Source organism: Ambystoma mexicanum, chromosome 13 (assembly GCF_040938575.1).
Source record: "Ambystoma mexicanum isolate Mex_15411 chromosome 13, UKY_AmexF1_1, whole genome shotgun sequence".
Classification (NCBI taxonomy): Eukaryota; Metazoa; Chordata; class Amphibia; order Caudata; family Ambystomatidae; genus Ambystoma; species Ambystoma mexicanum.
Window position 1 is genome coordinate 361,359,055 of NC_090938.1, and position 16,565 is coordinate 361,375,619.

The following is a 16,565-nucleotide window of genomic DNA, read 5'->3' on the forward strand; positions in this document are numbered from 1 at the left end:
CTTCTTCTCCTCCACCACACTCTCCACATGTGGTGTTGCCCAGGACTCTATCCTCTCCCCTGGATTTTCAATATCTATCTGGCCCCCTTAGCCCTCTTGATCTCCAACTTTTCCTCTTTCAGTGTTATGCGGATGACTTGCAGCTGACTTTCAGGCTACCCTGGGAATGCTCCTCCTCCTCCTCCCCGCTCATCCCTGACTGTCTATCCGCTATTCAGGCATGGTTTGCCTCTAATGATCTCTGTCTTAATGCCAGAAATACAGAGATCTTTCTCATTGGGACCCCTACTCCCTCTTTTCCCCTCTCACTCTGGCTGGCCTCCCTTGGCCCTGTGCCCTCACCCTCTTGTGAGGCAAAAAACCTTGGGGCCATCTTTGACTCCCCTCTCTCATTCTCTCCACATGTCACGGACATTGCCAAAAAGTCACATTTCCGACTGCACCTCCTCAGTGGTATTATACCTTTTGTCACCTTCCCCAGAAGCTCACTGTCTCCAGAGCCCTGGTTCTCTCTAGGCTGGATTAAAGCATGAGCCTCTTTCTCAAAATACATAACCCTACCCTTTGCCCTCTTCAACTCATCCAGAACAAGACCGCTGTCGAAAGAGAAAGTATATTGTGCCTCCTATTGTAATAAATATATTAATATTGGCCTACGCCAAGCTGCTCGAAAGTCGCTTGCGAAAGAAATCCGTGTTGTAAGGTCCTGACCTTAAATCCATGTAAGCCGCCATTTTAGGTCAAACCGCCATTTTAGGCTTCGCTTTGTAAAAGTCACCCTGTGAGTTAAAATGGTGGATGATGTCATTCCAGAATACAACATGGCCGTCTTGACCTCTGAACATAGCTAATATGCAACTTGCCTGCAGGCCACTTGTTGAGGTCGTGAACTGAGACCTTGTCCTTCGTTGACCTATGTGTATAAGGATTACTTGTGCAATGAAACTAATCCACAAGCATATGTTGAAACAATGTATTGAAATACTGAACGTAGCACATCTGTTTAACTACATTGTATTAATGTTTGAGAAGGCCTGCATGGAAAAACTTAGAATACGCAGTTATTGCATAGGCTTGTTGATACATGTATTAAAGGAAAACCAGTTATATGCGGTTGTTCGAGACTTGGCACGAACCCTAGATCAGTGATGTATTAAATGGAATATTAACCCGAAGTGGGGCTGGACATCGCGCCCGCCAAGTGTATAAAAAGCGAATGCATTCTAATGTACAACGTCTCTCACTGAACACACTGAACCACGCTGGAGTTCATTGTGTTGTACTGAGGGCCGATAGCTATCTGATTTTGCTCTGTTTTTGTAACTGGATTCAGTATAAAATAAGGTACTTTGTATGTTCCTTTGTAACCCGTGTTCGGTGTATTTCCTATTGGGGTACTCAGCCTCGATATTTTGATTCTGTTTTCACAGTTGGCACCCGAACAGGGACCCTCAAGATTGATGCCGGATTGTTGAAGGTTGACACACGCTATCGGACCAGGATCGGACGTTGTGACATAAGGGCCCCCTGAACGAGACGCGACACCTCAGCAGCGCTGCACGACCCGATCCTTGGACGATAAGCGTGTGGTCCGAGAGGGCATCTTGACGATGGTCCACTTATCGAGGCGGGCAGATTTGCCGAAATCACCATACATGAGGTAAGATTAGTTAGGTTAGATTCTTAGAAATCGATCGGACTTCCTTAGGTTTGGTCAGGTGAGTCGTGACCCGATTCTTAATTTAACCCTGACAATTTGAATTTTGGCGCATTGTATCTGCAGACACAATTATTGACCAGGTAACACCAAGAATTTGAGATATGCCTGGGAAATTGTCTACCTGCTTTAGGGCATTATTCCGCAGTGATAGACAATCTTTCGAATTTAGCCGTCCAGCACCACAGGAGGGGTCGCCGGCATGTACTATGTACTGTAAGCATGGCATTGGAAGTATAGTATTTAATGACATTTGGCACAGACAAACCAGACATGCCTCCGAACTTCAGTGGCCAATCAATGGTAGTTTTGAAATCCCTCGTATTGAGTATTTAGAGTCAATTCTATTAAAGAAAAAGGCTAGTCCTACAGCATTTGATGTTTTGCAGGATTGGAAAAAAAAGCGTTGCAACAACTCAAAAGTAGAGAGAAACATGCACACCGTCATAAAACGAATGCTGAAAAAGCATTGTTATATGATCAGGACAAACAGTCTGAGGCGACTAAAAATGTGCATAGGGCTTTCTCACTCGGTATTCAGAAAATCTATGCTTCTAAAGATTTTCATATTTCTGATGAGTTTATTGACAAAATATTAAATGAACAAAGGCCTGGTGCCTCTGCGCCACCTCCGTATGTTCCTCTTCCTGCTGCTTTGCCTCTTCCTCCTGTTATTCCTGCTCCACCTGTTGTTGTTCCCTTTGTTCTTGCTCCGCCTAATGTTCCCCTTCCTCCAGCTCCCTCACTTCTTTTTATCGCACCAGTTATAGTACCTCCATCAAATTTGCCTGCTCCCTCTCTTCCAAGTGGTCCTGAGCCGCTTGTAATAGGTCGAGGTGCAGGGTCAAAGGTTGTCACTCGCAATACTGTACCACTGGAGAAGAAACGTGAGTTAATTGCATAGGCTAAGCATTGTATGGGGAAGGATGATCAAGCTAGTGTTTTTTCCACACTTTGTAATATGGATAATTTTCCTGAGAAAAATGTTTTTATTGAAGGTTTAGGGATTCAGTTATGTATAATGTGGGGAAGATTAAATAATGCGGATCTTCCGCAAGGGTTAAGGGATCTAAATACTCTAGCGCTTTCTAGCGACACTGTGGAGAAGGTAAATGAGCATGTCGAGAGGTTATTTGGGAATAGAAAGGAGTTAGAAAAGTTACAGAACGAGGATGACGAGGAGGAAAATATGTATGTACAGAAACGGTTCCTTCTGTATCATAAATCGATATCTGAGGAAACGCAAATTTGTAAGAAAGACGTGATTAGATGGATTCCAGACATATCGATAACTCCAGTTGAGGTATATGACACATACAGAGAATATACGCTAGAAATGCAGAGGAAAGTGATACAGGTAATGGTAGAGTACCTGCAGGATGAGTGTGTAAAAAGGAAGATTAGTTGTCCCACAGAGTTATTGAGTATTTACAAGAGAGCTTTTTCACTTGACTCTTCTTCGACTGCTTTAGCGCTCGATTTCGCTCTGTTGCTTAGTAAGCGTTCGGAGTCACCTGCTTCTCAGTTGCCTATGAAAGAGGTCCCTCTGACATTTGTCCCAAAGGTCGAGGTTGCGGCCGATGCTGCACGGGGTATAGTTGCTGTGGACATTCCCGCACATTATGTACCAGAGTTTGTTCACGTCCCGTTTTCACGGCAGGAAGTGAACACCATTAAACAGTCTATTCCTGACATTAGGAAAAATCCGACAGGGTTCCATAAAGAGATAGAGTTCTTTTTGCAGTCCTCAGTGTTCACCCTAGGATACATTGATTTGTTGTTTCCTGTACTCCTGCACATAGATTTGTGGAAACAGGTTAGACCTATAGACGACGTATCTGGGTTTGGAGATACATGGGTTAACATAACTAGGCTTGACGGAGAAAGGCCAGCGGGAGAGAGACCGCCTCAGTTGATACTAACTTTGCCTAACAGAATCGTTGCTAAATTAAAAACCATAATTCCCAAAAAGAGAATTATTTGGGACAAGCTTACGGCCTGTGTTCAAGGAAAGTCTGAGGGTGCTACCGAATTTTTTACTCGGTTCGAATAGGTATTCTCGGATTTCAGTGGACAAGACCTAGGCACAGAGTCTGGGAAAAGGTTGTTCGTGGACAAGTTTGTGCGTGGATTGCTGCCTGACATCCAGTCGCAAATTATGTCTTCTGAGAGCGCTTGGCAGGTGAAATCACAATCAGAAGTACTGCACAGGGCTCAGTACTACGGGAACCGTGTCAATAATGAAAAAGATAGGGTTGAAAAACAAAAAGGAGATTTGAAAACTAAAGTGCTACTGCAACAAATTGTTAAAGGCCCCAGAGGGGGTAGTTCTCAGATTAGAGGTCAGTATCTGACAGGGGAATGTGCTCTTGGGTCCTGTGAACATTAACCAGTGCGCTTATTGTCGCCGAGAGGGTCATTGGCGAGCACAATGCCCCATCCTTCAACAAAGGCCAAATAATGCATTTGGTAATATGGGTAGGCGATCCAGAGGTCGCCCGGGTGTAGGGGGGCCCTGGTAGAGGTCAGTTTACACAGGACCCTCAGCAACCTTTCTCGCAGGACAATCAGGCTCCGAGTGTGATCATCCTTCCGCTGCATATTTATCTGAAGAGCTTCCTTTTGATGACATTCTGTTTCGTTAGGATTGCCCGAAGCAGGGTTTGGAACCTACACCTATTCCCGTCAATCAGAAAGGTCCCTATGTTGAAATGGTGGTGCGAAATAGGAAACATCAATTTTTGATAGACACTGGAGCACAAAAGTGTTCCATTGATCATTCACGGGTTCCAAACTTTCCACTGTCAGAGCAAACCAATGTTTCTGTAGGGTTTTCCGGTACACCAGTTGTTTGTCCAGTTTCTATGCCGGTACCTATTTCTTTGGGTCCCTTTACGGACCATTGTCCATTTCTGTTGACTTCGGATTGCGGAGAGAACTTGCTGGGGTTGAATCTGTTAAAAGAATTAAATGCAGTGATTTATTGTTCTTCTGATGGCGTGCGCTTGAAGATTTCACCACAGCAATTCTTGACTAGACCTTTGCCTCCAGAATTCATTGATGTACCAGAGAGCTTGTGGGCTGTCGACGACAATGATGTCAGTGTTTTACAGATTGTGTCTGTCAAGATAGTTTTGAAACATCAATTGAGCTGCCACGCATTCCCCAATATAAAATTTCGGTTGAGGGCGAGCGAGCTTTGAAATGTATTGTTTCCGATTTTGTGCATCGTGGGGTGAATGAAGAAATTTAAGGAAGTTTGTGTAACAGTCCGATTTTACCCGTGTACAAGAAAGGCGATAATGCAATTCCATTCCGTTTCATAATTGATTTACGTGCCATTAATAAAGTTGTGGCAGCACAATTTTCAATTGTGCCTGATATAACAACAATCCTAACCATGATTCCAGCTACAGCTACTTACTTTGGTGTTGTGGACCTGAAGAATGCTTTCTTTAGTATTCCTATACACAAGGATAGTAGATATTTGTTCGCGTCCACCTTAGGGGGACGCTCGTTCACATTTACTTGTGCACCTCAAGGGTACACAGAGAGTCCTAGCATTTACAGTAGGGCTTTGAAAGAACAGCTTGATACCCTTGAATTGCCTTCTACCTGTACTTTGCTTCAGTACGTTGATGATTTGCTTCTAGCTGCTGACTCTGAGAGTGCCTGTAAGGAGGGCACTGTGTCATTACTTATTCATCTAGCTAAAGCATGGTCACAAAGCTTTGCTTAAAAAATGTCAATATTGTTGTCAGGAGGTCGCCTATTTAGGCTATCTCCTATCAAAGGAGGGAAGAAGATTGACACATGAAAGAATAAAACACATTTCTGGCATGTCTGTCCCAAATACAGAGAAGGAAGTTAGGGCCTTGATATGTATAGCTTCTTACTGTAGGTTGTGGATCCCGAATTTTTCACTAGTGATCAAACCGATGTTGGCTTTGATGAAGAAGGGCATTTCTTGGCCGTTGCTATGGAACGCGGTACAGCAGCAGTCGTTTGACTTGCTTAAGACTGCATTATGCTCTGCACCAGTTTTGGCCACACCAAACTATGAAAAGGCCTTTGTGTTGTTTGTGCATGAATGTGACGGATGTACTTTGGCTGTATTAACGCAGGAACATGGAGGGAAGAATAGGCCGTGCGGTTACTTTTCTTCCTCCCTTGATCCTGTAGCATGCGCTTTGCCAAGATGTTTGCGAGCTGTCGCTGCTGCGGCCGCGTCTGTAAAACAGAGTGAGGGAATGGTCCTAGGCCATGATCTAACCCTGATGGTGCCTCACTCTGTAGATGTTACCAAACTGAAATGCAACACCTCACTTCTGCACGGTTGACAAGATATGAATTGATCTTGTTTGCTCCTCACATTCAAATTAATAGGTGTTGTGTTCTTAATCCGGCTGAACTCCTACCTTTCCCGCAAGATATTACTTACGGCGATGAAGTGCCGCATGATTGTTTGTATACGACCGAACAAGAGACAAAGGGTAGAATTGATTTGAAAGATACTCCCTTGGATAATTCGCAAGGAGAGCTCTTTTGTGACATCGTCCTGTTTCAAACTTCTGGATGGTACATCCACAGCTGCTTATGCGATCACTACATTGAGCACGTTTGTGGAAACTAAGCAGAGATTATAGCATTGACCCGAGCTTGTGAACTTTCCGAAGGGCTTGCAGTAAATATATATACTGATAGTCAGTATGCCTTTGGGGTGGTCCACAACTTTTGGGAGACTTTGGTCAGAGAGAGGGTTCCTAACTTCGCATGGCACCAAAATTCAACATGGCTCCCTAATAGTACAACTACTCTCAGCGCTTGCGCTCCCTCCTCAGTTAGCAGTTATGAAATGTGCAGTACATCGAAAGATTACAGATGATATAGGGAAAGGGAATGCTTTCGCTGATCAGATTGCTAGGCAAACTGCTACTGATCTCCTTACGGAGATGTATGTTTTAAGGAATTTGTAGATGCTTATACAATAGATGAGGGTGTTGGGTCTGTACGGGATATCCAAGCTGATGCCACGTTAGAAGAATCCAAAAGGTGGGCTGAAGGCTTGGGGAAACTTGATGATGACGGTTGTTGGGTGGACATAGTAGAAGGGAAATGGCTACTCCCTGACACGTACGTCATGATGATGGTCATCATGGCCCATGGTCCTACGCATGTATGTGCCCAGAAAATGAAAAAAATGTTAGAAAAAGTTTGGGTAAATGACAAAATTTCGAGAATTGCCCAGCGCTAGGTCAGGGAGTGCATGATTTGCCTGCAACACAACTTGGGAAAAGGGACAGTAACTCTAAGGGGTAGTTTTGGGCCACCCTCTGTCCCCTTCGAAGTGATCCATTTTGATTTCATTGAAATGGAACGGTGCGATAATAAGAAATATGTACTGGTGGTTATCTGTGCTTTTAGTAAATGGGTTGAGGCTTTTCCTGTTAAAGATGCTACAGCTATGACTACTGCAAAAATCATGTTAAAACAATACTTCCCGCGGTTCGGTTTGCCAAGAGTTATCTGGTCGGACAATGGTCCACATTTTGTCGCCGCTGTAATTTTGCAGATATGTACAGCATTACGAATTGACAAGCGGTTCCATTCGGCCAGACATGCTCAGAGCGCCGGACTAGTAGAAAGACACAACGGTATCATCAAGAACAAGCTCGCTAAGACGTGTGCCGGCACCAAACTAAAATGGCCGGACACCTTACCGATTGTGTTGGTATCCATGCGCACAACCCCTCAAACTAAGACTGGGCTCTCTCCATTTGAGGTGGTAATGGGGAGACCTGCCAATATTTGGAACCTTCCTAAATGTAACTCGTTAAGAAATGTTGAAAATGTACTACTTTCAGTCTATTGTAGCCAATTGACTAAAAACCTGTATTTGATTTATTACCAGGTACGATAAGCTTCACCTGTGCGATACGAGGGCCCGGGCCACAGCATACGGCCTGGAAGTTGGGTGCTCATCAAATCGTTTGAATGCTCCTCTTGCCTTGCGCCTCGCTGGCGTGGGCCATTCCAAGTCCTGTTGGTCACCCAGACAGCGGTGCGGTTCGCTGGGTGAAAGAACTGGATACACGCGTCCCACATCAAGAAACTTCCTCACCATGTGCCACACGTTACAGAAGAAACAGAACCCCTCGCTGACACTGCAACCAATGATCCCAAAGCAGTAAGTGTCACTGAGAGTGTGTCGGAGAATTTCTCTGAGCCCGTGAGGCTTGGGGAAGTTGCCATTTTGTCTCCACACTCTCCACAAATTTGCATCCAGAAACTGCTATTTCGAATTCAGGACCTTCACTTGCTTCCGACACGTTGCTTCCAGCAGGAAGTGACGACATCTTGTTTCCCGATCAATCAGTACCGGGAAAAGTACGATATAATCTACGACCACGAAGATAGACTTACGGCATGGTTTTGCATTCGGAGAAGGAAAAGAGTCATCGAGGGCTTGCTTTTTGCTCAAATTTGAGAAAGGGGATTCTGTTGGCTATGGTTGTGGAAGGACTAAGAAGTCGCTCGACCGGGAGGTCGCCAGCAACAAACTTTGGAGTATCCGTTTGAAGACTACGATGCCCGCCACTGCTACTGCGCGTATGGGACTTGTAAATAAGGGGCTGACCAACCGGGACAATGGACAAAATGCCTGGGCCCCCAAAATGTATTGCTGTATTTTTATAATGATATTTGTGTTTTTTATAGTCGCTGCCTTAGGATTGTGCTACCTCGAGGAAACTAACTCTTTAGAACTTTTGTTGCCTATTGAAAGCGCACCCATTGTTCCTACTCCCTTTGTACATTTGCATACTTTATCCCCTAGGGATTCTCAGCACAGACAAAGGTACCACAATAACACTTTACTGCTTATCATGAATGCTACACATGCCATTTTTAATAAATCTAACTGTTGGGTCTGCTCACATTTACCGCAACACGGAGATAAGGGGCTAGGTTGGTATATTTATCCTTTACCGTTGACAACTGCTTGCTATGCTTCTCTTAGCGCACTGTTCTTTGGCCGATGGAATGATAGCATCTCAGGGAACTTTGATGGTACCAATTTGAATAGTTTTGAGAAACGTGTTTTGACTCCCCTGGGATGCTTGCTTTTTGCAAATAGGAGTAAATCGAATGTTGCTTCTATTAGGCCTTCTGATAAACTGTCTCGTCCTTTCCAATCTTTGATTTCCTTTAAGATGGTTCCAATAGCCAATAAGGATGCCATGCCTCCTTCTTACACTGTTAACCATAGCCCCGATTCAGTTTCTTTTTGCATACAGAGAAATGGAACTCAGTCAATAGGAAATTTTCTAGGTTGTGCCAACGTTGCAAATTTGACTGGGGAAAACAGACCTTTGTATGTAGGCGAACCTGTCTACTTTGTCTGCGGTAATGTAGCATTCCCAATAGTTGCCCAGGGATTGGCAGGGAACCTGTTATTTAGGGATCCTGTTACCTGGGTTGTTTATAGCTAGTACAAAAGAAGTTTCGAAGGCTCGTCCATGGCGGGACGAGAATGGTGACACCCCAGCACAAATCTTGGGAGATATAGCTAAATCAGTTGTGCCATTTTGGGGGCAGATAGCGAATTCGGAAGATATCAGAAAACTAGCGAGAGTACTGGAGAGAACCATCAACCGGACCATGGACATACTCTATAATATGACGTTAGAACAAAAGGACTATAAGATTAGTAGCAATTCAAAACTGAATGGCATTAGATGTCATTCTAGGTGGAGTGTGCAAATTAGTGGGGTCCGCTTGCTGTGTTTTCGTGCCAGCTTCCTCCCCAATTATCTTCAAGGCAATACAGAATCTGCACGTCCTTAGTTCCGAAGTGCATGTTCCCGAGGGAAATTGGGAACTAAGCGCTTGGTTCTGGGACTTTTTGCGATCTTGGGGTTGGAAGGTACTTTTGGTCTTACTAATTATTTTGGGAATCCTGTTGTTTCTTTGTTGCTGTATTCAGTGTCTACCTGGTATGTGTTCGATGCTAGGGGGATGTTACGCACAAGCGATAGGTTCGATAGGACATAAAGTGTATGCCCTGGATAAAACTTCCAAAGAATATGTGTTGAAAGATATTGTAGCAAATGACCTAATGGCAATGGATATTTCCAATAGTGATTCAGGGTGCATGGACGATGATGCATGGAGTTATTTGCAAGGAGGTCCAAAGTAGTTTTTAGCACTTGGCATAGGCCAAAAGGAGGGTTTGTCAAAAGAGAAAGTATATCGTGCCTCCTATTGTAATAAATATATTAATATTGGCCTACGTCAAGCTGCTCGAAAGTCGCTTGCGAAAGAAATCCGTGTTGCAAGGTTCTGACCTTAAATCCATGTAAGCCTCCATTTTAGGTCAAACCGCCATTTTAGGCTTTGCTTTGTAAAAGTCACCCTGTGAGTTAAAATGGTGGACGATGTCATTCCAGAATACAACATGGCCGTCTTGACCTCTGTACATAGCTAATATGTAACTTGCCTGCAGGCCACTTGTTGAGGTCATGAACTGAGACATTGTCCTTTGTTGACCTATGTGTAGAAGGATTACTCGTGTAATGAAACTAATCCACAAGCATATGTTGAAACAATGTATTAAAATACTGAACGTAGAACATCTGTTTAACTACATTGTATTAATGTTTGAGAAGGCCTGCATGGAAAAACTTAGAATACAGAGTTATTGCATAGGCTTGTTGATACATGTATTAAAGGCAAACCAGTTATATGCGGTTGTTCGAGACTTGGCACGAACCCTAGATCGGTGATGTATTAAATGGAATATTAACCCGAAGTGGGGCTGGACATCGCTCCCGCCAAGTGTATAAAAAGCGAATGCATTCTAATGTACAACGTCTCTCACTGAACACACTGAACCACACTGGAGTTTGTTGCGTTGTACTGAGGGCCGATAGCTATCTGATTTTGCTCTGTTTTTGTAACTAGATTCAGTATAAAATAAAGTACTTTGCATGTTCCTTTGTAACCCGTGTTCTGTGTATTTCCTTTTGCGGTCCTCAGCCTCGATATTTTGATTCTGTTTTCACACCGCAAGATTTATTCTTGGCCTCAAGCCCAGGCGCTGCATCCCTCTAGGTCTGAAATCCCCCCACTGGCTGTCTGTGGCTGCAAGGATCAAGTTTAAGACCCTGTGCATCATCCACAAGGCTTTCTGGGGCAGGGGCCCATACTGTCTCCAAGGCTCTCTTCCTACATACCTTCTTTCCAGAGCTGTCTGCTCGTCTGCTTCCAAATATCTGCAGATGAGTCGCTTATCCAAGCAGAAGCTGGGTGGTAGATCTCTTTCCTCTGCAGGTGCCTCCCTCTAAAAGGTTCTGCCTGCCACTCCCCGCCTTGTGCTGGATCTCCTTAAGTTTCAGAAGCTCCTCAAGACCTTCCTTTCTTCCTCCTCCTTTCTCTCTGCCTCTCCTCTGCTAATCTCCCCTCCAACTGCATGCATCAGTATGCTGACTGGCTGTTTGGTGCTCCTCTGAGTCATACATGACACCAGGCTCCCTTTGTCCAGACCCTCGCACTTTCCTGCTAGCCTTCCTGCACTGCGGCCAGGCCTTACATGCACAACCTGGGTTTGATTCCCTAGGGAGGCCCAGCCCTCCTTGCACTTAACTCAGGGCCCTGCTGCTTTTGGGTGCACTCCTACCCTGCACGTTTTGTCTGTTCACTTGCACAATCTAAATGATACGAGGCTTAGTAAGATTGTTTTTTTTTGTTCACCCATAAATAACTAATCAATCAATCAATCAATCAATCAATCAATACCAATTTCACAAATGGTATGTGCTTTAAAATGCACAGAAACAAGGGTCATTCCCCTGCGCCTTATGAAACAGGCGCAGGGGGAGGCACAACTCATGATAGGGTCATTTTTTACCCTATCATGATTTTCTTTGTGTGACAGCCGGGAATCACACTCGAATTTCCTTTAATGGCCCATCTTAGTGAAATGCACTCCCAGAAAACACGTGGTTGCCGGGAGACTGTCTGTCATACATTAGCATCGGGAGCACACTACTGACACTAATGTAAACAAGGCAGTGGCGTCACTAGGGTAGTGCGAGTGGTGCAGATCGCACCGGGCAACATCCTTCAAAGGGGGTGACACCAGGAGTGCGAGTACGCCGGACAGGGGTGGTTACTTCAGTCAGCGGCGCTGGACCAACAGTGACACCTGCTAAGGAAATGTAGCAGCAGGGGTCGCCCGGCACCGCAGAGGCGGTGACTGAAGCTCTCTTATAATCGATAATAGGCTGCATCTTTGAGCAATTGTGTTTGTATTGCTCAAGGGTGCAGCCTTCATCCACTGGGTTTCCAGATATTTGCTAAATTGAGTGTGTGTGACACCCGGTGCAGTAACTCATGGTGTCACAACACCGAGGCGCCCCTCCTGGGAGAGGGAGACACCATGAATGACTGCACCTGGTGTCCCAAACCATAGCAACGACACTGATACAAGGGGTCAGCACAGCACATATTTGCACTACAGTCCAGCCACTCCTGAAACACTCAGGTCACCTTTGTGAATAAGGTGAGCTAAGCATTTCTGAAAGCAGTGCAAATGAAGCAAGCCCATTCTCTGCACTCCTTTCATTTCTCACTCCCCTTAGTATTTAACACAGTTTCTTCCATGTCTGATGATCTGTTACAAAATGCCACAAGGCATAAGCATTCCCAGTAAAACTACACCTCTGTTTTGGCGCATAGGGCCCATTTAAATTGTTGGGGTGCTTCCTCAAGACACTGTGCCAGGTTTTGCAGCAGGTGGAGCTTAGACTTTAGTGTCCTGAACTACTTTGTGCCCCAATGGCCTCTGCCAGCCTCGTGTTCGTGGTAGTATTAGATAGCTCATTGAAGGCCTAGTCATTAAACAACAAAAAAGCTGATGTGCCCTCTGAGACCCCTCCAGAAAAGCAGGGCCTTTATTACAGGGGCCACCTTCACAATTAGTATAAATCTGTTCAGATCTCGTCACAGAATGCATAGACTGAGGAAATAAGGTGTGTTCAGTTTTCAGGTGTGTTTGCAAAACAATTCTCAACTGTAAAGTGAAGAGCAGTATGCCCTGCTACCCCTCACTCCCCGCCCAATCCTCACCTTTACTTGTAACCCTGTAGCCCTGTCCACTATGTAAACTGCTCGGTTACTTCCCAACTAGGTTCGCTCTTTATAAATCCCATGCATACATCTGTCCATAAAAGCAACATATGTTGGCCCAGCATGCAGGATCAAAGGTGCCTTCTTCTGATGCAAGAGCGGCTCTGGGTATGTTGACCCACTAGCAGGTCCTTTCTTTCTGAGTGATTAATGTAGATTGGGTGTGCGGCCTGCCCCTTCTCGTGGTTATATACGTGGGCGAACGCACGTTTCCAAACAGGGTAGGAAGCCAAGCATTTGTTTGTAAAAGACAGACTGCACAAATATTACACCAAGACGCGCAGGCCGCTAGCAGCAGCTTTCTGAACCTCTTTCTAGATATTTATATCACTTGGCTTTCCTGCGTGCGCGAGGCCAGGAAAATGGCGGGATCTACTTTCTCTGTTCTCGTCACTCCCGCCAGAATGGGGAGAGGCTAATGGGAGGCCCAGGCCGCTCGCTCGCTACTTACCTGCATAGTTTTATGCACTGGTGGACGGAAAATACTGCCCTGGGTAAGTAATGGACATTTAACCATGCAGTACTTTCTGTAGACCCCGTGCCATGCATTTCCCAGTGCGATCCCAACTCTTAATTAAGAGGCATTTAAAAAAAATTGAGGTATCTAAAATACCACATTTTTATTATTGACACAACAATCTTAATGATGTTGCTTGTGTGATACCACACGCACGGGCATTACCAACTGAATGACAAGGAATAGCCACAAACAGGTCAAAACGTGTCTGTGATTGTTGAACATCTTGGAGAGATGGTTACATTCGTGTGGCAGTGAAAGAGTGACTGCCAACTCAGTGTACATAGGTTCTTATGTTCAGATATATAGCAACTATTAAGTTGCGCTTATGATACAGGGAAGGGATATATTGTCATACACATCCACAGGTAGTGATAGTAGTAATTGTCCCTAATATGACTATTATGCACACATACAAATATGCTTATTTGAGTATTTACACTGTTTCTTTTATTATTATTCATGATTATAATATTAGGCTAAAAATTCAGGGTCAGACAGTGTATGAAGCATTTTTTGATCGACTTAAGGCCTTTGATTGTGTGAACTGGGACAGGCTCTGGCTCAAATGACGATCTATCGTCTGTCCTTTCCCTTTGATGTACATTGTACAACATATACACGGATACCTCTATCCAAGTCTGCCTCGATTTTGAGGGGGCTCAAGAAAACCCGAAATATCACAGATGCTCCACATAGTCGGAAATGGTTCTCTCCAGCCCTAGTACAATTGAAAGCTAGTAAGAAGCAAGCTGAGCATGCCTGGCTGAAAGATAGAACCCCCGAAAATAACAAATATGGAAACTCAGGGAAAAAGAGTACACAGATAAAATCACTGAAGCAAAACGTAGCTGTTTTAATGATTGTATAAACAGGGCAGGCAACCAAACAAGAGAACTTTTAAAACTTTTTAGAACCTGGGAAAAGCCGATAGCTCTCAGTCATACTATTAAACCCACAAAGGACGACTGCATCTGGGTCCAAAAAACTTTTTTTTGACAAACTCCAGTGTGCGCAAATAAAGATCAAGGAAGAGTTGGATAGACAGAAATCTACCCCTACTGATGCTGACCGTAATTGGGAAAACCTAACGGATGACAGTATGATAGACAATGTAGGAGATCAAAGCCAGAGGCCACCTAGCGAGGTTTTCGGTTTTTCCATGATGACCATTGCCGAAATTCAAAATATACTAAAAGTAATGCACCCTCCAAGTTGCACAGGAGACCTCCTGCCCTCAAAGTTGATTTTAGAGCATAAAGAAATCTTTGCCCAGTTTATATGTAGATTTGTTAATGCTACTTTTAAAGTTGATAGCATACTGAAAGTTATTAAAGATGTGGCAGTGACTCCACTTTAAAAAAAAGAAGGTTTAGATCCTAAAGATGCAGGAAACCTATGCCCTATTACACACATGTTCTTGTTACTAAAATTAGTTGATAAAGTCGCAATCACACAGCTTCAATCCCATATGGCAACAGCTGGTTTTTGCATAGGAAGCAGTCGGGCTTCCGACGAATTCACAGCACTGAAAGTGCTTTACTGGACCTCCAGACCCAGATGCTGTCCATGCTGGAAAAGAGCAGATTGGGCCTGCTGGTTTTACTAGACCTATCGGTAGCGTTCGATCTGCTTGATCATGCAATCTTTTTGGAAAGACTGGTCTCTGTGTTCGGCCTCTCTGAGAATGCGGTCAGATGTTTGAAATCCTTTTTGGAAGGTCGCAAATCAAGGGTTTATTGGGGGGATTCATCATCTGAACCAGAAACTATTACATGTGGAGTCCATCAGGGGGCATGTTTGTCCCCTCTGTTCTTTTATATATATATGATGTTGTCCCTTTGTGTATGAAGGTGGAAGCACTTGGTTTCTTCTTTACAAATTACACGGACAACTTCCAGCTGCTGGTAGAGATTAGCGGAAACCATGCAGCAGACCAGGAAAAGCTAAACCAGGTCTATCAGATCATAAAGGGCTAGATGTCAAACAACTGGTTATGTTTAAACGCCTCAAAGACAGAGTTGGTGAAATATGGATCGCAACACGCTAGGTACAGTCTGAACCAAGCGTTTGGTTACTTTGAGGTTGAGGGTAGCCGATAACAGTGGCGCCTAAAGTAAAAACCCTCAGCACTTACATGGAGGCCATCTTGAATGCAGGGGCCCATGTGGAAGCCATTATCAAAAGTACCAACTACCATCTAAAAGTACTAAGGCAGGTAGCTCCCTTCATTTCAAAAGATAATCGGGCCAAACTTATTAGGGCAGTGACACTCGTATGCTTGGACTACTGCAATGCTCTATTGAGTGGGGCCAGTAAAGAAAATATTCCAAAATTGCAGAAGCTCCAAAATGCTGCAGTCCGTGTGGTTTATCAAATGGGTCGGAATTAACCTACATCTATAGCCCGGAGGGAGCTGCATTGGCTACCAATCTCCGCAAGGATTTCCTTTAAACTATTGACAATATGTCATAAATGCATTTTTGGATTTGCTCCCCAATACCTTAAAGAAAAGGTGGTTATTTATCACCCTAAAAGAAATCTCCGATCTGCACAAGCCTGTTGCCTTAAAGTAGATGGTGTAAAAAGGGCTTGGGGAAATGGTTGTGCATTCCCATCTCTGGCGGCAAGGACCTGGAACGAGCTACCGGAGGCTCTCCAAAAGTATGAGGATCACTTGGTCTTCAGAAAATTGCTGAAGACCAGATTGTTTGAGTACATTCTTGTGCTTGGCTTGTCTCTCTGTTCTCTATCCACTGTGACGCGCCTGTATGCCTATGGGCTTTGGCGATATAGAAATGTATTAACACAACATAACACACCATAACATTCCATCCTATAGAGGATTATGGCAATGTTGTGTCTTAGCCCCGGCACCTTTCAATTTGTATATCACTGACCTACGCCAAGTGCTTGAAGAAGGCATAACATTTCTGCCCAAATTGGTCGATCTGCATATTAGACATATGTTATATATGCAGATGATATTATATTCATGGATTTGATTGACACCTATTGGTTCACAGTGCTCCTTAAAGTCTACCCTTATCTGCAGTTGTGGCTGGTGAACTTTTTTAACTGGAAGGGGGTAAATATTTTTCCCTGATATGGCCAAGCGTACGACCATAGTGAGGGAGCCACACC